Here is a 25,353-nt window from a genome sequence, read left to right on the forward strand (position 1 = left end):
AATGAATTTATTTGCAAATTATGGTGGAAAATAAGTATTTGGTCAATAACAAAAGTTTCTCAATACTTTGTTATATACCCTTTGTTGGCAATGACACAGGTCAAACGTTTTCTGTAAGTCTAGTTACAGGATGTAGCCTAGTTGCAGTACGTAGCCTAGTTGCAGTACGTAGCCTAGTTGCAGTATGTAGCCTAGTTGCAGTACGTAGCCTAGTTGCAGTATGTAGCCTAGTTGCAGTATGTAGCCTAGTTGCAGGATGTAGCCTAGTTGCAGGATGTAGCCTAGTTGCAGGATGTAGCCTAGTTGCAGGATGTAGCCTAGTTGCAGGATGTAGCCTAGTTGCAGGATGTAGCCTAGTTGCAGGATGTAGCCTAGTTGCAGGATGTAGCCTAGTTGCAGGATGTAGCCTAGTTGCAGGATGTAGCCTAGTTGCAGTATGTAGCCTAGTTGCAGGATGTAGCCTAGTTGCAGGATGTAGCCTAGTTGCAGGATGTAGCCTAGTTGCAGGATGTAGCCCTAGTTGCAGGATGTAGCCTAGTTGCAGGATGTAGCCTAGTTGCAGGATGTAGCCTAGTTGCAGGATGTAGCCTAGTTGCAGTATGTAGCCTAGTTGCAGGATGTAGCCTAGTTGCAGTATGTAGCCTAGTTGCAGGATGTAGCCCTAGTTGCAGCATGTAGCCTAGTTGCAGGATGTAGCCTAGTTGCAGTATGTAGCCTAGTTGCAGTACGTAGCCTAGTTGCAGGATGTAGCCTAGTTGCAGGATGTAGCCCTAGTTGCAGGATGTAGCCTAGTTGCAGGATGTAGCCTAGTTGCAGGACGTAGCCTAGTTGCAGGACGTAGCCTAGTTGCAGTACGTAGCCCTAGTTGCAACACGTAGCCTACCGACGGAGCTGTGCATGTGGATGAGGTGCACGACCTGCGCATGTGAATTTGTTGATGGCTTACTGTAAGTGAATATATACTGTAAACAGTGAAAGTGAATGTAGCATATTCATTAGATACAGGTATTCGTGCTTATTTGTATGTTTTGGATGAATTTGTTTATTGCATTTATTTTGGGGGGTATTTGAATGCACTAAATTACATTGTATTTTAGTGCTCTGTTGAGCCATGGAAGATTCTCAAATCCATAAGACGTGTTATGCTGGGGATTTTAGTGTGGGTAGAGGGATGGGTGTCCTTCCATTTACACCAATTGTACAGTCAGCTCCTGGGAGTAGAGCGTTTGCTAGTCCTGAGTTTGCAAGCACTGGGAGGGGTAGGCTGTTTGTTCCACCTGACCAGGGTATCCCACCTCTGTCTTTTGATGTACCATCATCCACAGTACTCGGTGATAATGGGACGCCTCCGAGTCAGCTTAGTGACCTTATTAAGCAGATTGGTTCAGAGATAGGAGAATCTATCAGAGCGAGTTTACTGCAGCCTGGGGTTTCAAGTCTTTCTCCTGCCCGTCCCCCTCACCAACCCCAGCAGTTTCCCCTGCCTGAGCAGTGTGGGTCAACCTTTATTGATGCGTCCAAGCTGAATCTGGTTGTGAAGTCAGATGTAAGTGCTCCACCTCTTTTTAGGGGTGATGGCTCAGATAAGTACTCTGTCCTGGAGTGGGAGGAGTTAATGGAAGTCTACCTAGAGAAGAGGGGTTACACTGGGTCTTGGAATGTTGGGGAGGTGATGTCTAGGCTCATGGGGAGGGCACGGGATTTGACCAAAGTCTGGAAGCGTAACAACCTTGTTGTCACAGATGTTAAGGCGTTGTTCAGTGTTTTCAAGCAACACTTTGGGGATACTGTCTGCTCAGGTATGCCATTAGCTGATTTCTATTCAATCAAACCATATGCTAATGAGGGTCCAATAGATTTCTGGATTAGTCTTAACAAAGCTGAAGAGGCAGCCGAACAGTACCTTGTGAGTGAGGGCAGGACCTTACACAATCAGTGCTCAGAGTTGGCAGTCATGTTTGTACGCAACTGTCCTGATAAAGAGTTGGCCCAAGTGTTCAAGAGCAAACCCATTCGTGACTGGACAGCCAGTGAGGTACAGGATCGGTTGGATGAACTGTTAAGGGAACGTAAAGCATGTAGAACACAACTTTCATAGCAGGTTGCTGCTGTTTTTGACTGCCCTCAGGAGGGAGTGGGTCCTGTGAAAAGACCTAATGTGTCATCTTTTTCTCAATGTGGCCGTGAACCAGACCAGGCACCATCTGTATCTGAGGGTGGGACGTTAAAGAAAGTTTTGACTTTGTTAGAGAAGGCTCTGGTCAGCAATACTCAGTCTGTGAGTGGCGCAGTGGTCTAAGGCACTACATCGCAGTGCTAGCTGTGCCACTAGAGATCCTGGTTCGAATGCAGGCTCTGTCGTAGCCGGCCGAGACCGGGAGACCCATGGGGCGGCGCACAATTGGACCAGCGTCGCCTAGGGTAGTGGAGGGAATGGCCGGCTCAGTTCGTAGAGCATGGTGTTTGCAACGCCAGGGTTGAGGGTTCGATTCCCACGGGGGGTATTGTAGTGTCTGAAGGTCTATTGATTTTGCTGATGTTTGCAAATTGTGTAATAGATGAACTTTACTCTGCTTTGCTGAAGCATTTGGAAAAGCATTGCTACATAGGTTTCTTGGAATAGAGGACATTTGGATATATGTGAAAGCCGGGGATTGGTTTATTAAAATCACGCCATACTATGTCACATAGGATATAAATACCGTGTCTTAAACAAAGGACTGAGAGAGAGACAACATATTGGATCAACAGATTGGCCGTTTCTCTCCAGATATAACTGCAGATATCTGTAAATTAATACTGTGAACTTTGATACAATAAATATTTATAATCAAAGAACAGTGTAAGCGGACTTCTTATCATCACAGCATAATTAGCAACGCTGTCTTGGACACCACAGTATGAAAAAAAAAAAGTAACGTATGCACTAACTGTAAGTCGCTCTGGATAAGAGCGTCTGCTAAATGACTTAAACATGTTAAATGTAGAGGGCCCCGTAAACAGTTCCACAAACGTCAGCATGAGTGCGCTGACTGTGGAAGCACTAATCACTGGACCAAAGCTCACTGTCAGATGCACCAGCTGTGCGTCAAGTGCTTTTCTCCAGGCCACATGAGCTTTGACTGTAGTGAGGCTGGGCAGCGACAGAACCCTGGATGTGGACAGACTGGCAGGTCTCAGGAAAACTAGAAAGCCTCCGTTCTGAGGAGGGCAATGTGGGGCATTCTTATTTTTCCTCCACTGATGATGATATCCAATCTGTTTATTCTTACTTTTGTGAGTCAGTACCCAAGAACAACACAGTCATTTTTTAGAACACAATGAGAATTACTCAGAATGACAGTTTGTTTTACACCACTGTGCTAGTACAGGATAAAGTTGAGCTGAAGGGGATGTTAGATAGTGGGTCCATGGCTACTACTCTGCGCGCAGATATTGTACCTCGGTTGAGGGAGGTAGGAGTGGTAGAGGGGAACTTTCTAGCTCCTTCAGACATCATCCTGGTGGGTTGTGGTGGGAACAAACTAGCCCAGTGGGCATGTGTGACTTAAAAATTCAACTTTATGGCTTCTGTTATGTAGTCCCAGTGCTTATTGTTGATGGGCAGGTTGATGAATTCATTGTGGGCACTAATGTGTTGAAGTCTCTGATTAGACAGTTCAAATCAAATGACAGCTACTTTCGGGTGGCGGGTACACCAGGTTCCTCTAGCCAGTGTGATGTCAAATCTGGAGAGATGGAGAGGAGACTCCATCCCAGATAAAGTGGGCACCATTAAGTTGAAGAGAGCAGAAACGCTCCAACCCATGCGTGAGCATCTGGTGTGGGGGCCGCCTACCCCCAAAGACAAAACTCTCTGTGGGCAGTACTGTTGTTGTCGAGCCCAGCACGTCTCGCTGTGTGAATCGACACATACTAGTGGGGGAGAGTAGTTACGCCTCTGTGGGGGGGATGGATGGCTCCCTGTGAAGATTGTGAATCCAACAACATCGCCAGTTACCCTGAGACGAAATGCTAAAGTGGCGGATGTGTACCCTTGCATTGCATTGGAGTATTTTAATGATGTCAAGCAGCAAGCAGCTCATCAGAATGTGGCAAAGGCTCAATGTGACAGATCACATGGCAGTCTGACAGCTAAGAGTTCAGTTGGTGGCAATGTTGAATATGGCAACAGTACACTGAGGAATCTTGGACTTCAAGGCCTGTCTGTTGAGAAGTGTCCAGTTTCACAGTTCTGGAAAGATAAACTTGTCAACTTTAATTGGGAAGTATGACACAGTGTTCTCTAGACATAGCCTAGATTGTGGCGAGGCAAAGGAGTTCTGCCTTCGCATACGGCTGACTGATGACCGCCCATTTCGATGACCTTATCGTAGGCTGTCTCCAGCTCATTACCAAAAACTCTGGGAAACACTGGATGATATGGAGGAAAAGGAAATCGTCCGAAAATCCAGCAGCGAGTATGCCTCACCATTGGTGCTGGTATGGAAAAAGAATGGGGACTTGCGCCTATGTACTGACTTCAGGTGGTTAAATGCCCGCACAGTAAAGGATGCTCATCCCCTGCCTCATCAGGCTGATGTACTGGCCGCGCTGGGAGGTAATGCCTTCTTCAGCACAATGGATTTGACGTCAGGGTATTACAACGTGCCACTGCATGAAGAGGACAAGAAATACACTGCCTTTTCCTCACCCATTTACATTTTACATTTTAGTCATTTAGCAGACGCTCTTATCCAGAGCGACTTACAGTTAGTGAATACATTTTTTTTAATTTTATTTTTATACTGGCCCCCCGTGGGAAACGAACCCACAACCCTGGCGTTGCAAACGCCATGCTCTATCAACTGAGCTACATCCCTGCCGGCCATTCCCTCCCCTACCCTGGACAACGCTGGGCCAATTGTGCGCCGCCCATGAGTCTCCCTGTCACGGCCGGCTGCGACAGAGCCTGGATGTCTGCACGAGTACAATCGGCCTTTAGGTCTGCACGAGTACAATCGGTTACCTCAGGGCCTCTGCAACAGCCCGGCTACTTTTATGAGAATGATGCTGACCATCTTTGGTGACCAAAACGTTCTAAGTCTCCTTTGTTACTTGGATGATCTGATGGTTTTTGCTAAGACGGAGGAAGAGAGTCTGCAGAGACTTGAGGTGGTTTTTCAGCGGTTGCAGGAGCACAACCTTAAACTGTCTCCGTCTAAGTGCAAGTTTCTGAGGAGGTCTGTAAAGTTTTTGGGCCACATCATTTCTCAGGAGGGTGTAGCCACTGACCCTGCTAAAGTTCAAACCATATTGAATGTGACTGAGAGTGAGATAATGGAAGCTGATGGTGTCACACTGTCTCCTATCAAAATAGGTTATTTCCTTGGTATGGTAGTATACTATCAGCACTACATTGAGAATTGTTCCATGGTTGCTAGGCCATTGTTTCAGCTAACTACAGGTCAGAAGAAGCCTAGGAGAGGCAAGGGTAGGAAGAGGCCTGGTCCCCCTCGCAGGCTCACTGCTGCAGACTGGACTGCCGAATGTCGACTCGCTTTTGAAGCTTTGAAATCAGCACTAGTTGACCAGGAACTGCTGGTTCATCCAGATTTTTCTCAGCCATTTCTACTTTCCGTGGATGCATCTACTAGTGGTTTGGGAGCTGTACTATCACAAGTGCAAGATGGGAAGGACATAGCCAGGCCGATAGCTTTTGCTAGTAAATCTCTTAATCATGCACAATCCAAGTATCCTGCTCACCGGCTGGAATTTCTAGCCATGAAATGGGCCATTCATGATAAATTCAGCCATTGGCTGCGAGGGCATAAGTTTACTGTGTGGACCGACAACAATCCACTCAAATATATTCTTACAAAGCCGAGACGATGCATGCGAGCAGAGATGGGTTGCAAAGCTGGCACCCTTTGAGTGGCGCAGTGGTCTAAGGCACTGCATCGCAGTGCTAGCTGTGCCACTAGAGATTCTGGTTCGAATCCAGGCTCTGTCGTAGCCGGCCGCGACCGGGAGACCCATAGGGCGCCGCACAATTGGCCCAGCGTTGTCCAGGGTAGGGGAGGGAATGGCCGGCAGGGATGTTGCTCAGTTGGTAGAGCATGGCGTTTGCAACGCCAGGGTTGTGGGTTCGATTCCCACGGGGGGCCAGTATGAAAAATAAAAATGATGTATGCACTCACTAACTGTAAGTCGCTCTGGATAAGAGCGTCTGCTAAATGACAAAAAATTTAAAATAAAAATGATATCCAGGACAGTGGGGAGAACAAGTATTTGATACACTGCCGATTTTGCAGGTTTTCCTACTTACAAAGCATGTAGAGGTCTGTAACTTTTATCATACGTACACTTCAACTGTGAGAGACGGAATGTAAAACAAAAATCCAGAAAATCACATTGTATGATTTTTAAGTAATTAATTTGCGTTTTATTGCATGACATAAGTATTTGATACATCAGAAAAGCAGAACTTATTATTTGGTACAGAAACCTTTGTTTGCAATTACAGAGATCATACGTTTCCTGTAGGTCTTGACCAGGTTTGCACACACTGCAGCAGGGATTTTGGCCCGCTCCTCCATACAGACCTTCTCCAGATCCTTCAGGTTTCGGGGCTGAGATCCCCAAAGCCTACAAGAATTCTGATAGTGAAACTCCACTCAGCTGGGATGGTGCTGTGCCTGATGTTGTTAACTTGGTTGAAGATGCTTTGTCAGTCTGGTCTGTGACAATCTACCAGGATTCTGATCAGTCGTCTGACACTACTAGTGTTGAGTCGGAAATTGAAAGTGTGCTGGCTCCGGATATGCTGATCTGTAGTACTCCCCAACCTGAGGTTAGACCTTTGAGCACGGTTGGTGCTAGACTAGACTAGGTTGATTTATTAATCCAGTGAATAGGCTAATCCAAACTATGTCTACACAGGAAATGAAACAATTCTTGGTTTCTCAGTGACGGTAGGATATTGCCTACCTTTTCTTTTGTTGTGTGTATGTGGTAATCTAAGTGGGTCTTAGAGTGATTTGTGGGTTTGTCTAATATTTTTGACAATTCATGTAACTTTGTGTGTAGTTCATCAGCATAAAATGTGTTTGGCATTTTTTGTATAGGGTTGAATAAGGGATTAGCTACCTCTTATTTTTCCTAATCCTTCACGGGATAGCTTTCCAGCTGATCAACCATTTGTGGGTCTAGAATTAAGGGACTACACTGTCGCCCTGTGGGTGTGAAATGTTTTTTTTGTTTCTTTGCTTTGTTACCTTCGAGGTAATGTGTTTTGTTTTGTGTTTATAATCTAGTGTAAAACAGTAGGGGTGAATGTAGTAGTGTGATGTTGTTCCCCTAGATTATGCACCAAGTTGCACACAAGGACAGTTCAACTAGGCCAGGTCAAGAGGGGATGTTAATAAGTTAATAATAATAATAATAATAATAATAATAATAATAATAATAATTCAATGTGGTTTTTATTTAATTACAGCTGCATAGCTAATGTAATTTGTTGGTGTACAAAATGTTTTATATATCTATATTGTAAATACACCTAATTGTAAAAGTTTTGTATATTTTGGTTTGGTCCATCGCGGGTTACCTGTATTTATGTACCCTCTTATTGTTATCTTTTGCCTGACCTTCAACTAGCAAGGTATGTTGTCCTTGGCGCCGTAATTTGTCAATATAAAACTGTGGTAAAGTTACACAAAGTGCTGTTACCCAACTATAGGTTTTGTTACAATGTGGACAATATAAAGATTTATGTTAACAACTTTCACCAAGCTCGCTAATTTGGGTACCTATTGTAACTCGGGAGTATTTGGGTCAGTGTTTGAGTGAGTTTCTATGTGCTCACGCAGGTGCCCGAGAGCTGTGGCTGCACGAAGGGCTAACCTATTGTGTGTTGTCTCTTCGTGTACAGGTATGTCTTTTATTTTGTCAGAATTATGTTGTATATCATTTTACTTGTATTGTATAGTGTGTTGTTAGGCACTGAATGTGTGCATGCAGCACCTGTTCTCTTTTGCCTGACCTTCAACTAGAAAGGTGCCCGAGAGCTGTGGCTGCACCAAGGGCTAACATCATTTTTTTGTCTCTTCGTGTGCAGGTCGAATAAAAATTATCCAACCATCAGAATTCCAGTTGTGGCAGTGTCCTAATTAAAAGTACACAACGCAGAACGAACCACGCTACATATGCATAATGATGTAGTAAACAACATCGCTCTGCGTGGGAACTTTTGGTGGGGGGGAAGTAGCCTTTATAAGTCTCCATGGTGGGTAAAGACCATCACTTCGTTGTCTTGTTGGGAATAGTAATAATTTGTGACAGTACGCATTGTATTAGTCTAACGGTTGTTTTTAATTTAGTTTCTCACATTAAACAGACATTTGAGAAGGATTTGAGAAGCGAATTGCTTGCAGTTGTACCTATGACACACAGACACACTAAAGCTGTACAGTGTAGTTAGAAAAGTCAATTTACATTATTTGCAGATGTGTTCCCTTTTATTTACAAATCGAAAAATGTAACATTTGAAATGAATGTGGCAGAACAGTTAAGCATAGAGTTCCTGTGGGAGTCATCTCCTTCAGTCTTTTTGCCTCCTATGCCTCGTTTCCTATTAGATGGGATTTTCCCAATGCCAAGTTCACCTGAGACAGCCGCTATCCAGTGTCATGTGTTGCTGAATTACAGATCTCGCTATCCCAATGTCGCTGCTGTCCATGGTGCTGAAATATCCAATCTCGGCTATTTGCATACATAGGACCATCCACACTTGACACCACACACACAAGTTAATGCTAATATCACACACACTTTTGAACATTGCACAACCTGCAACAAGACACTGAAACAGCACTTAATTTCAAGTTTGTTTGTTTCTGAATAAAGATGCGAAGAATGAAATCAATGTGTGGAAGGAGATTGGACAATGTATAGGCATTCCCTATAGCTGTATTTGACTGGAGCATGATCAGATTGCTTTGTTTCAGCCAGAATGGAAATTTGGTCTGAGAAACTATGCCCATTATAGCATGACTATTTCAGACAGAATTCACTTAATATTGTCTGTAAAAATATAAATAAGGCAATGTTTATATGACCCCCTTTCAAACATTCACATATTTATCATTTTCTTGCAGATATACAGTGCATTCAGGAAGTATTCATACCCCTTAACTTATTCCACATGTTGTTTTCTTACAGCCTGAATTCAAAATGGATTCAATTATAATATTTTCTCTCACGCAGCTACATACAATACCCCATAATGACAAAGTGAAAACACGTTTTTGAAATTTTTGCAAATGTATTGGAAATGAAATACAGAAATATCTCATTTATATAAGTATTCACACCCCTGAGTCGATTAAAGCTGTGTCTTTCTGGGTAAGTCTCCAAGAGCTTTGCACAACTGGATTGTAAAATATATGCAATATACATTAAATAGACAGACATTTTTTTTTTTTTGCCATAGGTTTTCAAGCCGAATTAAGTCAAAACTGTAACTAAGCCACTCAGGAACATTCAATTTTTTTATTTTACATTATTTAGCAGACGCTCTTATCCAGAGCGACTTACATTATTTATTTTTTCATACCCCCTGTGGGAATAGAACCCACAACCCTGGCGTTGCAAACGCCATGCTCTATCAACTGAGCTACATCCCTGCCGGCCATTCCCTCCCCTACCCTGGACGACGCTGGGCCAATTGCGCGCCGCCCCATGGGTCTCCCGGTCACGGCCGGCTGCGACAGAGCCTGGATTCGAACCAGGATCTCTAGTGGCACAGCTAGCACTGCGATGCAGTGCCTTAGACCACTGCGCCACTCAGGAGACTTCAATGTCATCTTGGTAAGCAACTCCAGTGAATATTTGGCCTTGTGTTTTAGGTTATTGTCCTGCTGAAGAGGGAATTTGTCTCCCAGTGTCTGTTGGAAAGCAGACTGAACCAGGTTTTCCTCTAGGATTCTGACTGTACTTAGCTCTATTCCGTTTCTTTTTATCCTAAAAAAGTCTCTAGTCCTTGCCAATGACATGCATACCCATAACATGATGCAGCCACCACCATGCTTGGAAATATGAAGAGTGGTACTCAGTGATGTGTTGTGTTGGATTTGCCCCAAACATTACACTTTGTATTCAGGACATAAAGTTAATTTCTTTGCCACATTATTTGCAGTTTTACTTTAGTGCCTTATTGCAAACACAATGCATGTACAGGTTTCCTTCTTTTACATTTACATTTTAGTCATTTAGCAGACGCTCTTATCCAGAGCGACTTACAGTTAGTGAGTGCATACTCTGTCAATTAGGTTAGTATTGTGGAGTAACTACAATGTTGATGATTCATCCTCAGTTTTCTCCTATCAAAGCCATTAAACTTTCTAACTGTTTTAAAGCCACCATTGGCCTCATGGTGAAATCCCTGATAGTTTTCCTTCCTCTCCGGCAGCTGAGTTAGAAAAGGACGCCTGTATTTTTGTAGTGACTGGGTGTATTAATACACCATCCAAAGCGTAATTAATACCTTCACCATGCTCAAAGGAATATTCAATGTCTGCTTTAATTGTACCCATCTACCAAAAGGTGCCCTACTTTGCGAGGCATTGGAAAACCTCCCTGGTCTTTGTGGTTGAATCTATGTTTCAAATTCACTGCTGGACTGAGGGACCTTATAGATAATTGTATGTGTGGGGTACAGAGATTATGTAGTCGTTTGAAAATCACTATTATTGCACACATAGTGAGTCCATCTAACTGATTATGTGACTTGTTAAGCACATTTTTACTCCTGAGATTATTTAGGCTTGCCATAACAAAGGGGTTGAAAACTAATTGATTAGATTACTAGATACTAGACTCTGTCAATATGTTTTTGGAAGTGGCTCTGCATTTCTTGCATACACATCATATTTATGTAAGGATTATGACGACCTTCTAAAAGGACAAAGCTGTTTATGTGTGTTCCCTTGTCTACACTGTCACCACATCCCTCGATGTGTGCAAACAGAGCATCTATATCAGGGATGGGCAACTCCAGTCCTCGGGACCTGATTGGTGTTACACTTGTTCCCCAGTCCCAGCTAACACATTTGACTCTAATAATCAAGTACTCATGGGCTTCAGTTTAGAATGCAATAAGTTTAATCAGCTGTGTTTGCTAGGGATGGGGGAAAAAGTGTGACACCACTCCGACCCCCAAGGACTGGAATTGTCCATGCCTGATCTATATGGTAGGACCAGTACCAGATTAATATGGAGGCGAAAGAAACGCACACCTATTTAGGCGAGGTGCTGGCTATCGGAGTAGAACACTTGAAAAAGAAAAGGAGAGCCGCACACTCTAGGAGCTCAGATGCAATAATTTAATAACTTAATAACCAACGTCAGGATACCCTGATGAAGACAGCTTGTCTGTCGAAACTTTGGTTATTAGGTTATTAAATTATTGCATCTGAGCTCCTAGAGTGTGCGGAAAAAAAGTGTGACACCACTCCGGCCCCCAAGGACAGGAATTGTCCATCCCTGATCTATATGGTAGGAACAGTACCAGACCTGAATGAATGTGTCTGTTTTGAATATTCACGGAGACAGAATGATGTGGTTGATAGCAGAGACGTCATGCCCAAAGGGGGCACAGGGTCACCTGCCCCCTCAGATTTGTGATGTTTAAATTTGTATTGTTATTTTTTCTCTGTCATACTACTAACCATGAAGTTGGCTTTAGCTAGCCCAGATAGGATCCCATTCTCCCAACCTAATAACTACACTGAACAAAAATATTAACGCAATATGTAAAATGTTGGTCCCATGTTTCATGAGCTGAAATAAAAGCGTGAAATATTTTGTTTGCACAAAAAGCTTATTTTTCTCAAATTGTGTGCACAAATTTGTTTACATCCCTGTAAGCGAGCATTTCTCCTTTGCCAAGATAATCCATCCACCTGACAAATATGGCATATCAAGAAGCTGATTAAACAGCATGATAATTACACAGGTGCACCTTGTGCTGAGGACAATAAAATGCCACTCTAAAATGTGCAGTTTTGTCACACAACACAATGCATAGATGTTTCAAGTTTTGAGGCAGCGTGCAATTGGCTTACGGACTGCAGGAATGTCCACCAGAGCTGTTAACAGATACTTTTATGTTAATTTCTCAACCATAAGCCAAGGCGGCTTTAGAGAATTTGGCAGTACTTCTAACTGGCCTCACGACTTCAGACCACTTGTAAAGCAGCGTATGGGCGAGCTGTTGGCTGATGTCAACGTTGTGAATGCTCCATGGTGGCAGTGGGGTTATGGTATGGGCAGGCATAAGCTACGGACAATGAACACAATTGCATTTATCGATGACAATTTGAATGCACAGATATACCGTGGGATAGTGTACGTGCACAAAGTGAGTTTGTAACATGTATATCATTCTTACTTGTTGTTCTTTATATTTACTACCATTGCCTATTGTAAGTTGCCTCTCTGTGTTTTACTGTGTTGTGTAATACTCCGCAGGTAGCATTATGCCATTAATACAGCTTTTCCTTTGTTAATAGCGTTGTTGCTCTACTTGTGCTATCAGATATTGTGCATATTCATTACCCCTGTTATCTGTCCATTACAGGACTACTATCATTCCACTACCTTTCCATGTCCATTTCATCCGTGTGTGTCAATAAAGTATCCTTGAATGTAACTCTGAAGTTGCCTTATTCCCCTCTTACCGGGGGAGGTGAAAGCGCAACCTGGTCTCAGAACATTTCGTATTATTCTGTATGTACAAAGCTGTGATCAAGGCAAAGGGTGGCTACTTTGAAGAATCTCAAATCTGAAATATATTTTGATATGTATAACACGTTTTTGGTTACTATATGATGCCATATGTGTTATTTAATAGTTTTGATGTCTTCACTATTATTCTACAATGTAGAAAATACACAAGACACAGAGGAGGAGAAACTATCCAACACCCTGGGAGAGAGAATGAGTGACCTCAGTCGAACTCACAGCCAGAAAGATGGGTTAGATACAGGAGAGGAGGAGGTTACCCCGGATGCCATCACCCCTGCTCCTGTGAACAAGGAATGAGAGGGGAAGCCTTCTAATCAGGCCAACGGGCAGGCGGAGCGAGAGGTCATAGTGATAGTGATTCACACCCAGAGAGAGACAGACAACCCATACAACCTCTTGGCTGAGATTAACCACACAGAGGTAGAGGCAGAGGGCCTTCAGGGCAAGCCAGTCAGCCTGCCTGCTCTGATCCTCAAGTCAATTGTATTTAAATTCATATTCATTAAAGATTTTTAGTCAAGACTTGAAAAGTGCCATTTATTTTAAATTATAATTATTCAGTGTCTGCAACCCTCAAGAACCAGGGTGAGTCTGGGTCCCCCTTTAACTGGGCAAACACAACTTGCATATTGTCATAGACTAGGCCGAAACGTTAATCTTTTAACCTTGCTTAAATAAAACAATGCATTTTTAATAGTGAGCAAGAGTTTTCTATGATGATTAAAGTTTTTTTGTCGCGCCCTCCACTTTTTTGTCAAATAATACATCTAAAAAAAATGTAATAAGTTAATTATTAAAAGCATTAAAATTGGGATTGGGATGTTTCCCACCTATTTATACAACCTACTCCACAAAGTTTAGAGAAATGTTCTGAAATTAATTAAGAATTAAACAGAAGAAAATCAGAATTGAAGGCAACTATAATGCAAAGAATTTAATGGTATATGGTTCAATCCTGTTTCTGGTCTAATGAATAATTAATATTGTTCCTCCTCTTCCTTGTGGCAAGCGCAGCAGCACACTGCCCTCCAAAGCCTGCAAAAAAAACGCTGGACTGCCCCTTTCCTCGCCCTGCATGGAACATCCAGGGTCACGTCCTTGGTGACGTGTGGGGTGACGTCCAGGGTGACCACAGCAACATCCTCTGGAAAGGGACAAAAGCGGGACAGAATGTAAATAAATGCAAACCGTAGGTTCTAAACACTGGCCAGTTGAATGGGATCTTTTATTTCAGCTCATGAAACATGGGACCAACACTTTACATGTTATCATGATGAACAGCACCTGTCAGAGTGCTTTCGATAAGTCTTACTCACCTGCTTGGATGTCAGATGGCAGAGTGGCGTAGACGGCCACCAAGAGAGGCTTTTCTTCAGGTGTGACGTCCACAACCTCCAAGAGTGAAGAAGCAGGGTATGCATCTGTGTTAGGGGTGAGGTCCACAAGCTCCAGGCTGGAAGAAGCAGGATCTGCCTCTGTGTTTGGGGTGATGTCCACAACCTGTAGGTGGGAAGAAGCCGGGTCTGCATCTGTGTTAGGGGTGATGTCCGCAAACTCTAGGTGGGAAGAAGCCGGGTCTGCCTCTGTGTTTGGGGTGATGTCCACAAGCTCCAGGTGGGAAGAAGCCGGGTCTGTCTCTGTGTTAGGGGTAGTTTCCACAACCTCCTGATAGGAAGAAGCCGGGTCTAACTCTGTGTTAGGGGTGATGACCACAAACTTCAGGTGGGTAGAAGCAGTCTCAGCCTCTGTGTTAGGGGTGATGTCCACAACCTCCTTGTGGGAAGAAGCCAGGTGTGCCTCTTTGTTAGGGGTGATGTCCACAACCTCCAGGTGGGAAGAAGCAAGGTGTGCCTCTTTGTTAGGGGTGATGTCCACAACCTCCAGGTGAAAAGAAGTCGGGTCTGCCTCTGTGTTAGGGGTGATGTCCACAACCTCCAGGTGGGAAGAAGCCGGGTCTGCCTCTGTGTTAGGGGTGATGTCCACAAACTTCAGGTGGGTAGAAGCCGTCTCAGCCTCTGTGTTAGGGGTGACGTTCACAACCTCCAGGTGGGAAGAAGCCAGGTGTGCCTCTTTGTTAGGGTTGATGACCGCAATCTCTAGGTGGGAAGAAGCCGGGTCTGCCTCTGTGTTTGGGGTGATGTCCACAAGCTCCTGATGGGAAGAAGCCAGGTGTGCCTCTGTGTTAGGGGTGATGTCCTCAACTTCCAGGTGGTAAGATACCGGGTCTGCCTCTGTGCTACGGGTTTTGTCAGCAACCTCCAGGTGGGAAGAAGCCAGGTGTGCCTCTGTGTTAGGGGTGATGTCCAAAACCACTATGTGGGAAGAAGCCGGGTCTTCCTCTCTGATACGGGTGATGTCAACAACATCTAGGTGGGGAGAAGCTGGGTCAAACTCTGTGTTAGGGGTGAATCCCTCAACCTCCAGGTGGGCAGAAGCCGGGTCTTTCTCTGTGTTAGGGGTGATGTCCACAACCTCCGGGTGGGAAGAAATTGGGTCTGCCTCTGTGTTATGGGGGATTTCCACAACCTCCAGGTGGGAAGAAGCCTGGTCTGCATCTGTGTTAGCGGTGACAATTAAAATCCTGATTGGCTCTACTACTACAAGGCACCAGGATGTCATGACAAAAGGCATCTGTCAGAGTGCTTTCTATGAGTGCTACTCACCTGCTTGGATATCAGCTGGTAGTGTGGCGGAGAAGGCCACCACTAGGACAGGGGGAACTCGCAGGGTGTCTGCAGTAGGCTGGAAGTAGCTTTTCACCTCGTCCGCCACAAAGGCACAGACAGAGCTCATAAAAAAAGGGGTCTTGAGGTCATCCAGGGAGAAGGACTGGCTGATTCTCCCGAGGATCGACCTCACAGAGTCAAAAGCAGCAGCCCGGGAGAAAGGGGTGTGAGGAGAAGAGGCCTTCAACGTGTTGGAGAGCTTCTCCCCTACGGCCACCACCATACTCACAGCCATCCCGCTTAGGAGGATGGGGTGATCTGAATGGCCTTCCTCTGGCTGAAGCCACAGGGCCAGGAGGATCCTGGGCACCAGCTCCACCACCACCTGGGATGGGCTGAGCAGGTTGCTACAGGGCTTATTGGACAGCTTGTCCAGAATGCTCCTCACAGCTCTCTCCACGATGATGTGGACCTTGGGGTCGCTGAAATCAACAAAAAGCAGCAGAGAAAGCTAAACGATGTGCAATGTTCACACAGAGAAAACTGCCCTAGTTATTTTCTGCATAGCTCCAGATGTGTAGATGAATGGAGCAAGCTGTATGCAGGGCAGTACATGGAACTCACATGTCAGCGCCAGCTGGAGAGGTGGTGTGCATAGAGCGGCGAAGCTTGCAGACAGCCTTGTGCTCCATGTCAATCATTTTTAGGCAGGTGTTTACTTCCCAGGTCTGCCGTAAGAAACAGGAAGTCCCATTAGTGTAATTTCACAACAGATATATTCTGCTGTACTGACTAGTTGTTGAAAGGCGAGAAAGGAGCTCACTGACTGATAGTCTAAGTCTCTAACTCTCATTCTCTTACCAGCCGAGCGAGTTCGTTCCCCTCCTCCAGGGTTTCCTTCCACACCCTTCAAATAAAACACAAAGCATTTCAACTTTCTTGGCTTCCTATTTATCTGTTGTTTATTTTATCCACACCTCCTGGAGTGCTGCTGGTGACAGAGAATGGCAGTGAAGGTGAGAGCTGACGTGGTACTCACCTCTCCCTAAGGGATTTTTTGCCCTGAGACACCAGCCAGTCGCTCATGTGCTCCATGGTGACATGGGGCGAGACCTGGCCTCGACTCTGGAGCAGCAGATAGTGGACCATGAACTTCTTCTGCAAGATGAGGTAAGGTGTGAGACCGTGCCACTAAAGACCATATAATGTGCTTTCAGAAAGGGCCTCCCGCAACATTTCACAACTGCTCATGTCTCACAATTTGCAAGTGATATTAAAAACTCTTATGACCATCTTCTCTAAACTGTCTTGAAATAAAACTCTTGTTTTGGGATTAAATCTATCTCTTTTTTTCTGTGGTTACTGTTTTTGTGGGATGAATCTTACCTGTTTATTATAATATGCTTCCTCCCAGCAGGCCTGCAGAGTCTGCAAATAAAGGCTGCTTCTACAGAATTCCTTTGAAGATAATTAAAATAATTATGCTTTATTAGGTACATTATGCACAGGCATTTACAGTATGCCAAAAGGAATATCTCCTAAGATTACCTTAGTGGGACCATAAGTGAACTCAGGAATGCTCCCAACCCTATCCATGGTCAGAGGGGGACGAAATGCAGCGCTATAAATATACGGGATGCTTTAGAGATAACAGGAATGATTTAAAGTCGCGAATGATCAATGCCTGTGGAGTCGTCCAATATGCTGCGCTGAGAATTGAGTTGTAGGCGATATTTGGATATGTTTGGCGCAATTTACATGTTTACATTCTATTGCCATGGAGAAATTGAGTTTCTAGAACCTGTTTTCTTCTATGTCTTTATTTCGTGAAATATTAAGATCTTTATTTTGTCATAATGTGTATATGAGGACGTTGGAGCCCGTTCCGATTCATGACGCGGTTATCCAGGTGCATGTTGCATAGCCCTACTAATCCAACCTTGGTTTACAAGTTAAATTAAATTAGTAGATATGCCTATACAAATCTATTGACCACATCCATTTAAATCAATGATTGTCAATTGAAAATGTGGTAGTTGTGTTATCCTGTTGTGCGTGTCAGGGCTCCTCTTAAGCACGTTATTCCAATATTTCCTAGAATTGACGCAGGTTACACTTTTGCAAAACTACTAGGTTAAAAATAAGAGCATGAATGACAATAAAGGTATGACTTGAATTATATGTGTAGTAGTGTGATGTTGTTCCCCTAGATTATGCACCAAATTGCACACAAGGACAGTTCAAGTAGGCCAGGTCAAGAGGGGATGTTAATAAGTTAATAATAATAATAATAATTCAATACGGTTTCTTTATTTAATTACAGCTGGATAGCTAATGTTATTTTTTGGTGTACAAACATTTTTATGTATCTATATTGCAAATACACCTAATTGTAAAAGTTGTGTATATTTTGGTTTGGTCCATCGCGGGTTATCTGTATTTATGTACCCTCTTATTGTTCTCTTTTGCCTGACCTTCAGCTAGCAAGGTATGTTGTCCTTGGCGCCGTAATTTGTCAATATAAAACTGTGGTAAAGTTACACAAAGTGCTGTTACGCAACTACAGGTTTTGTTACAATGTGGACAATATAAAGATGTATGTTAACAACTTTCACCGAGCTCGCTAATTAGGGTACCTTTTGTAACTCGGGAGTATTTGGGTCAGTGTTTGAGTGAGTTTCTATGTGCTCACGCAGGTGCCCGAGAGCTGTGGCTGCACCAAGGGCTAACCTATTGTGTGTTGTCTCGTGGTGTGCAGTTATGTCTTTTATTTTGTCAGAATTATGTTGTATATCATTTTACTTGTATTGTATAGTGTGTTGTTAGGCACTGAATGTGTGCATGCAGCACCTGTTCTCTTTTGCCTGACCTTCAACTAGCAAGGTGCCCGAGAGCTGTGGCTGCACCAAGAGCTAACATATTGTGTGTTGTCTCTTCGTGTGCAGGTCGAATAAAAATTATCCAACCATCAGAATTCCAGTTGTGGCAGTGTCCTAATTACGTGACCTGCCGACTGGTCAGCTCAAGCCGACCGCCGGAGCTGTGCATGTGGATGAGGTGCACGACATGCGCATGTGAATTTGTTGATGGTTTACTGTAAGTGAATATATACTGTAAACAGTGAAAGTGAATGTAGCATATTCATTAGATACAGGTATTCGTGCTTATTTGTATGTTTTGGATGAATTTGTTTTTTGCATTTATTTTTTGGGGTATTTGAATGCACTAAATTACATTGTATTTTAGTGCTCTGTTGAGCCATGGAAGATTCTCAAATCCATAAGACATGTTATGCTGGGGATTTTAGTGTGGGTAGAGGGAGGGGTGTCCTTCCATTTACACCAATTGTACAGTCAGCTCCTGGGAGTAGAGTGTTTGCTAGTCCTGAGTTTGCAAGCACTGGGAGTGGTAGGCTGTTTGTTCCACCTGACCAGGGTATCCCACCTCTGTCTTTTGATGTACCATCATCCACAGTACTCAGTGATAATGGGACTAATCAAATGTTCTGGTTCTGTCCCCGTCTGGCAGATTAGTTGTCCACTATTTAAAACCCTTTCTGAAGCATTTGATATAAAGTTGCAGCCTAGTGCAGAAATTGCTATTTTTGGAGTACCAAACAACTATCCTTCTCTGACCAATAGACAGCTAGATGCCATTGCCTTTGCCTCCCTGTTAGCCCGCAGAAGGATTTTATTGGATTGGAAATCTATCAATCCTCCCTTAGCCTCTCTTTGGCTCAAAGATCTGAAGCTGTTCCTAAAATGAGAAAAAATGAAGTTACCATTCGAGGGTCAACCAACTCATTTTATTCCTCCTGGGACCCGATGATATCCTATTTTGAACAGCTCCAAACACTTCCTCCAGATTAGTACTCTTGGCCCCACCTTGAGATTACTGCTATATAGGCCTATAAAATCACTTAATCACCTGAAATTGTTAGGCTATTACATTTTTGCTTGAAGTAACGTTGTTGTATACTTTTGTTTTGTTTTCTGACATGTAACTCAATTACTTTCCCTTTCTTTTTAAATGTGTTTGGAGGCATTCTGGGGGAGGGGGAGGTCAAAGGGGGACTAAAAGGGGAGAAATGTACCATGTCTTTACATGTTATCTTTCATTAATTGTGAATACAAAATATATAATTTTAAAGGGAAGGCTTTGAAGCCAGATTTAGCGGATTTTGCTGTTTAGTTTTCCTCAACCTGTGTTTTGTTTCTCTCTCCTCTCCCTGTTAGATGGTGAGGCTGCTTCTCTCCAGAGGAGCCAACATTAATGCCTTTGACAAGAAGGATCGCCGAGCAATCCACTGGGCTGCTTACATGGGTGATGAGTTTACCACATCATTTACATTCTGACTAATGTCCTTTATACCAATGAATGAATGAATGAATGGACTGTGTGTTAGTCTCACAGCTCAGCTGTATGAGCCACGTCTAGTGTGTTATTATGTCAGAATCATGTACTAAGTAGGTTGATTAGATGTTTTCAGTTGTACTAACATGATGTAGGTGTTGCTTATGGTGCTGTGTACCACTGTAAACTAATCTATCTCTCCCTCTCTCTGCCTATCTCTCTGTGTTTGTATCTCTGTTTCTCTCTCTCTCTCTCTCTCTCTCTCTCTCTCTCTCTCTCTCTCTCTCTCTCTCTCTCTCTCTCTCTCTCTCTCTCTCTCTCTCTCTCTCTCTCTCTCTCTCTCTCTCTCTCTTTATCCCTCCCCCTCTCTCTCTCTACCATAGGGCACATTGAGGTGGTGAAACTGCTGGCCTCTCATGGATCAGAGGTGTCCTGTAAATACAAGAAGGCCTACACCCCTCTCCACTCTGCAGCCTCCAGTGGAATGATCAGTGTGGTCAAGTACCTGCTGGACCTTGGTGTGGATGTGAGTCAACACGCATTCAAATGTGTAGGGGGTTTTCATAATAGTAATGAAGAGAGAGAGGTTAGAGCCAGTGATTTGGACCAGGGGGTTTTCATAACCAAGTAATGAAGAGAGAGAGGTTGGACCAGGGGGTTTTCAGAACCAAGTAATGAAGAGAGAGAGGTTGGACCAGGGGGTTTTCAGAACCAAGTAATGAAGAGAGAGAGGTTGGACCAGGGGGTTTTCATAACCAAGTAATGAAGAGAGAGAGGTTGGACCAGGGGGTTTTCAGAACCAAGTAATGAAGAGAGAGAGGTTGGACCAGGGGGTTTTCAGAACCAAGTAATGAAGAGAGAGAGGTTGGACCAGGGGGTTTTCAGAACCAAGTAATGAAGAGAGAGAGGTTGGACCAGGGGGGTTTTCATAACCAAGTAATGAAGAGAGAGAGGTTGGACCAGGGGGGTTTTCATAACCAAGTAATGAAGAGAGAGAGGTTGGACCAGGGGGTTTTCATAACCAAGTAATGAAGAGAGAGAGGTTGGACCAGGGGGTTTTCAGAACCAAGTAATGAAGAGAGAGAGGTTGGACCAGGGGGTTTTCATAACCAAGTAATGAAGAGAGAGAGGTTGGACCAGGGGGTTTTCAGAACCAAGTAATGAAGAGAGAGAGGTTGGACCAGGGGGTTTTCAGAACCAAGTAATGAAGAGAGAGAGGTTGGACCAGGGGGTTTTCAGAACCAAGTAATGAAGAGAGAGAGGTTGGACCAGGGGGTTTTCAGAACCAAGTAATGAAGAGAGAGAGGTTGGACCAGGGGGTTTTCATAACCAAGTAATGAAGAGAGAGAGGTTGGACCAGGGGGTTTTCAGAACCAAGTGACCTGATCAGGAATGTATTGTTTTGTTCTCTCTCCCCCCCCTCTCTCTCTCTCTCCACTCTTTTCCCTCCCTTGCTCCCTCCAGATAAATTAGCCCAATGGGTTCGGTAACACCCCCCTCCACGTGGCATGCTACAACGGGCAGGATGTGGTGGTGAATGAGCTGATCGAGTGCGGCGCCAACGTGAACCAGGTGTACGAGAAGGGTTTCGCCCCACTCCACTTCACGGCCGCCTCGCGCCATGGGGCGCTCTGCCTGGAGCTGCTGGTGGGCAACGGGGCCCTCGTCAACATCAAGGTGAGGAGACCGGATGACCAACACTGTGTCTGAACTAAATAACACCCTATTCCCTATGTAGTGCACTACTTTTGACCAGGGGCCCATAGAGCAAGGAGCCGTGATGACACTGCCTGTGTCCCAAATGGCACCCTGTTCCCTTTATAAGTACACTACTTTGGTTCAAAAAGTAGTGTACTTATAAATAGGTTGCCATTTGGGACTTACACACTGACGCAGCACATGGCTTAGTATTTGGCCCTGGTCTACATTCAAATACCAATGGAATAGGCCTAACAATGCAAACTAAATGCAATCAAGCGCTCCTCCAATACGTGTTTGATTTTGCCTGTGGTCAGCAGCACAGACTGCCGTGTGAACCATCTTTGTCTTTCTATCTGCAGAGTAAAGATGGAAAGACCCCCCTCCACATGACGGCCATCCACGGACGCTTCTCCAGATCTCAAGCCATCATCCAGAATGGTGAGTCGCTGTGAATGCTCTCAACTGAATATATATGAACCAGTAGGCTCTTCAGCATTGTCTTTTGTCTTCAAACCATGATTCACTGGCACAGAGCAATGTTACTTGCAATGTGGTTGAACATGAAGCTTCATGAGGCCTCTAGGGTCAAGTGGTTGACGTGTGTGTGTGTCTGTGTGTGTGTCTGTGTGTGTGTGTGTGTTCTGTAGGTGCTGAGATCGACTGTGAAGAAAATAATGGAAACACACCTCTGCACATCTCTGCTCGCTACGGCCATGAGTTACTCATCAATACACTCATCACGAACGGAGCTGACACAGCCAAGTGAGAACACACACAGTTTCCAGCAAAAATGCAACATGCATCTGCAATTCTGTCATTGACCGAATTCCCGCTTGGAGACTATGCTCAACACATTGTGGTGTGTGGGGGGTTGATAGACAGGGCATTGCAGCATGCTGATGTGTTGATCTGCTGTGGGGTTTAATGAGGACTGTGATGTGGTGCTGTTTCCAATCTTAGCTGAATCAACTGTAAGTTGCTCTGGATAAGAGTGTCTGCTTAAAGTCTAAAATGTAAAAATGTGTTGTAGGCGAGGCGTCCATGGGATGTTCCCCCTCCACCTGTCTGCTCTCAGTGGGTTCTCTGACTGCTGTCGGAAGCTCCTCTCATCAGGCTTTGATATAGACACCCCTGACGACTTTGGAAGGACCTGTTTACATGCTGCAGCAGCTGTTGGGTGAGTGGACTGGTCCAGGCTTTACACCAAGGAATATTTAGTTCATGAACTGGAAAGCCACCAGAAAGAACAAACACATATTCACACTCTTACATTTCACATTGTTTAGCAGTATTAAAAAATCGTATAGATCATTAGTGCGGTATCATTTCTGTATAATGTGGTTCCATGCCATGGTGGTATTGACTTGCGCTCTGGTCTAAATTGTCTTTATATCTTCTTGAAAGAGAAGAGAAACCTGCAAACTGCTCTTGCTAGTATCACTTTTTATTATTGCTTTTATTAGCATTATAAAAACAGTGATACTAGCAAGAGCAGTGTACGGGTTTCTCTTTTCTTTAAGGTTCTCATTGTTACCATCCACCTGATAGCTCAGATGTGAAAGGGCCTTTCTGAACTTGATATCTTGTTACCAGGAACCTGGACTGTCTGAATCTGCTGCTCAACACAGGGGCAGACTTCAACAGAAAGGACAGCTTCGGAAGGTCTGTCTGTGGCATCAAATAACTTTCATATGTGATCTTTATGATAATGGGGAATATAGTATAGGGGCATATAGGAATTATTATGAGAAATATTGGGCGGCAGGTAGCCTAGCGGTTAAGAGCGTTGGGTCAGTAACCGAAAGGTTGCTGGTTCAAATCCCCTAGCTGACTAGGTGAAAAATGTGTCTATGTGCACTGCAGCAAGGCACTTAACCCTAATTGCTCCTGTAAGTCGCACTGGATAAGAGTGTCTGCTAAATGACGTAAATGTAAATGTTTTACAGCTCCAATAAGCTGTTTCTGTTGTTGATGTTGAATGGTTTCTGTGCGTTCTTCTAGGAGTCCTCTGCATTATGCGGCAGCCAATTGTAACTACCAGTGTCTGTTTGCCTTGGTGGGGTCTGGGGCCAGTGTGAACGATCTGGATAAAAGGGGTTGCACCCCGCTCCACTACGCTGCTGCCTCCGACACAGACGGAAAGTACGTCTCACACCTCTCTTACTGTTGTGTGTGTTGTGGTGCCATGACCTTTCACATTTCACTGTAGTCTGGAGAGTATGTTGTGGTGCCATGACCTTTCACATTTCACTGTAGTCTGGAGAGTATGTTGTGGTGCCATGACCTTTCACATTTCACTGTAGTCTGGAGAGTATGTTGTGGTGCCATGACCTTTCACATTTCACTGTAGTCTGGAGAGTATGTTGTGGTGCCATGACCTTTCACATTTCACTGTAGTCTGGAGAGTATGTTGTGGTGCCATGACCTTTCACATTTCACTGTAGTCTGGAGAGTATGTTGTGGTGCCATGACCTTTCACATTTCACTGTAGTCTGGAGAGTATGTTGTGGTGCCATGACCTTTCACATTTCACTGTAGTCTGGAGAGTATGTTGTGGTGCCATGACCTTTCACATTTCACTGTAGTCTGGAGAGTATGTTGTGGTGCCATGACCTTTCACATTTCACTGTAGTCTGGAGAGTATGTTGTGGTGCCATGACCTTTCACATTTCACTGTAGTCTGGAGAGTATGTTGTGGTGCCATGACCTTTCACATTTCACTGTAGTCTGGAGAGTATGTTGTGGTGCCATGACCTTTCACATTTCACTGTAGTCTGGAGAGTATGTTGTGGTGCCATGACCTTTCACATTTCACTGTAGTCTGGAGAGTATGTTGTGGTGCCATGACCTTTCACATTTCACTGTAGTCTGGAGAGTATGTTGTGGTGCCATGACCTTTCACATTTCACTGTAGTCTGGAGAGTATGTTGTGGTGCCATGACCTTTCACATTTCACTGTAGTCTGGAGAGTATGTTGTGGTGCCATGACCTTTCACATTTCACTGTAGTCTGGAGAGTATGTTGTGGTGCCATGACCTTTCACATTTCACTGTAGTCTGGAGAGTATGTTGTGGTGCCATGACCTTTCACATTTCACTGTAGTCTGGAGAGTATGTTGTGGTGCCATGACCTTTCACATTTCACTGTAGTCTGGAGAGTATGTTGTGGTGCCATGACCTTTCACATTTCACTGTAGTCTGGAGAGTATGTTGTGGTGCCATGACCTTTCACATTTCACTGTAGTCTGGAGAGTATGTTGTGGTGCCATGACCTTTCACATTTCACTGTAGTCTGGAGAGTATGTTGTGGTGCCATGACCTTTCACATTTCACTGTAGTCTGGAGAGTATGTTGTGGTGCCATGACCTTTCACATTTCACTGTAGTCTGGAGAGTATGTTGTGGTGCCATGACCTTTCACATTTCACTGTAGTCTGGAGAGTATGTTGTGGTGCCATGACCTTTCACATTTCACTGTAGTCTGGAGAGTATGTTGTGGTGCCATGACCTTTCACATTTCACTGTAGTCTGGAGAGTATGTTGTGGTGCCATGACCTTTCACATTTCACTGTAGTCTGGAGAGTATGTTGTGGTGCCATGACCTTTCACATTTCACTGTAGTCTGGAGAGTATGTTGTGGTGCCATGACCTTTCACATTTCACTGTAGTCTGGAGAGTATGTTGTGGTGCCATGACCTTTCACATTTCACTGTAGTCTGGAGAGTATGTTGTGGTGCCATGACCTTTCACATTTCACTGTAGTCTGGAGAGTATGTTGTGGTGCCATGACCTTTCACATTTCACTGTAGTCTGGAGAGTATGTTGTGGTGCCATGACTTTTCACATTTC

At 44.3% G+C, this 25,353-nt stretch overlaps 1 pseudogene; it reads left to right on the plus strand.

Annotated features, from left to right (window-relative positions):
• Positions 1-918: 918 nt before the first annotated feature.
• The window catches only part of LOC121564021, a 30,495-nt pseudogene continuing 6,060 nt past the window's right edge, over positions 919-25,353 (plus strand).

This window comes from Coregonus clupeaformis, unplaced genomic scaffold, assembly GCF_020615455.1.
Source record: "Coregonus clupeaformis isolate EN_2021a unplaced genomic scaffold, ASM2061545v1 scaf3124, whole genome shotgun sequence".
In the NCBI taxonomy this organism is placed as follows: domain Eukaryota; kingdom Metazoa; phylum Chordata; class Actinopteri; order Salmoniformes; family Salmonidae; genus Coregonus; species Coregonus clupeaformis.